Raw genomic sequence first — 1,603 nt, 5'->3', positions numbered from 1 at the left:
AAACTCATAATTCTGAGATTAAAGTTAGAATTCTGACTTTTCTCTGACTTATTTTTTATATTTTCAATGGACCTAATCCTCTTCCGTAGAATCAGTTTATTAATCCCTTTGCGGGAAATAGTTTTCTGGCAGGGCAACTGTGCACACAAGATAGAAAAGAAAAAAAAACAGATTATAGAGCAAAATAAAATAAAATATAAGACATAATGACATATTTAGAATTAAAACCTGCTCATATAAACAATGTTGAATAAGATATAGGAATAAAATAAGATAAGGATATAAAAAAAGGATCTAAGTATTTACAGTTTAAATGAAACTTTATTTATAAAGCATTTGCGAACAAAAACAGTAAAAAAAAACAACAAGAAACAAAACATGACAGTTTTTAAGTATTAATGATCAAACTAAAGATGTAAAACATAAAGTCTAAAACCGGCCGTTTATAAAGTAGGACATCAAACGGGCCGCTGGTCATAATGTTTTGCAGGTTTTTAAGTTTCGTTTTCAGTGAAGCGAACAAAAACGAAAGAGAAGCAGCTGATGCTGAAACACAACAGCTGATCAGGAGAAACACCGGAGCTGCTGTTCGGATCCTCCAACCGAACTTCGGGTCCAGTAGTTCGGTCCGATGTCTCACTGGGATTCGTTTTATCGGTCCTTCTCATCACTGTCCCTTTTTCTGGATCACAGGCAGCTCGGTGAGTAAAGAAAACTGATCATACTTTAAAATGTTACAGACAAGCAGGGAACCAGGAGAAAAACTTTGCATTTTTTAATCAACATTTGATCATTTTTGTCTCTAAACCTACTTTAATCTGTATTTTGATGAAAATAAAATGAAATATCTTCTGCTTATTAATTAGTCCGGTTGTGAAAAAGAATGTTTTGTTATTTAAATGGTTTTAATGCTCAGTGACTTGGATGCATTGAATTTCGGACTTTGACTAGTCCATCTAAAAAAACAACATTTTTATTAAATCTTTTAAGTTGACATCTAAGGACTCATCCTTCCTTCTTCTCTTCTCCACTTTCCTCTAGTTTTTGTCTCCTATTCTACCTCCCTCCCTTCCTTCTTAGAGATCTATCCTTCCGTTCTTTACTTTAATTAAAAGGTTCATTTGTAACCTCCTGCATTAATCAGCTATACAATATATTATCATATAAAGGAGAGTCTAGATCAGCTGGCTGATGTCCTCACAGACATGTTTAACACCTCTAGTGCCAGCATGCTTTAAAGTCGTAGGAAAGTCATATTTAAATGTCAAATCATTCTGGCTTAAACAGTATATAAATGCACTCTTTATCAGATGATATTATCCCAAATGTAGAAAATTTCTACATTTTCTACTCCTAACATCTGTGTTTTTTTTCTTGTTATCTTCTGCAGGCCAGTTAGTTCTACGTCAGCCTGAACACCTGAATTTGGCCAATCATATATCAACGGTCATCTGTCAATCAAATTTTTTCATTCATAGCATCTTGATTCATGTGTCGCAGCTAATATACGCAACGGTTGAAATCAGAATCCTTTCCTTTCCCATTGAGTTGCGTCCCAGTGTTCACGGGGATGGACGTCTGTGTCTTCGGCAGGCGTAGAGCT

At 34.8% G+C, this 1,603-nt stretch overlaps 1 protein-coding gene across 1 annotated transcript in view; it reads left to right on the top strand.

Moving 5' to 3' along the window:
• Positions 1 to 660: 660 nt before the first annotated feature.
• The window catches only part of LOC107095899 (ubl carboxyl-terminal hydrolase 18-like), a 4,777-nt gene continuing 3,834 nt past the window's right edge, over positions 661 to 1,603 (top strand). The window contains exon 1 of the mRNA XM_015392266.1: positions 661 to 701. The gene's annotated coding sequence lies outside the window, so the exon portion shown is untranslated. The remainder of the gene's footprint in view (positions 702 to 1,603) is intronic.

The sequence above is a fragment of the Cyprinodon variegatus genome, unplaced genomic scaffold, assembly GCF_000732505.1.
Source record: "Cyprinodon variegatus isolate N-32 unplaced genomic scaffold, C_variegatus-1.0 Scaffold583, whole genome shotgun sequence".
In the NCBI taxonomy this organism is placed as follows: Eukaryota; Metazoa; Chordata; class Actinopteri; order Cyprinodontiformes; family Cyprinodontidae; genus Cyprinodon; species Cyprinodon variegatus.
This window is presented reverse-complemented; position numbering and strand designations above follow the sequence as displayed.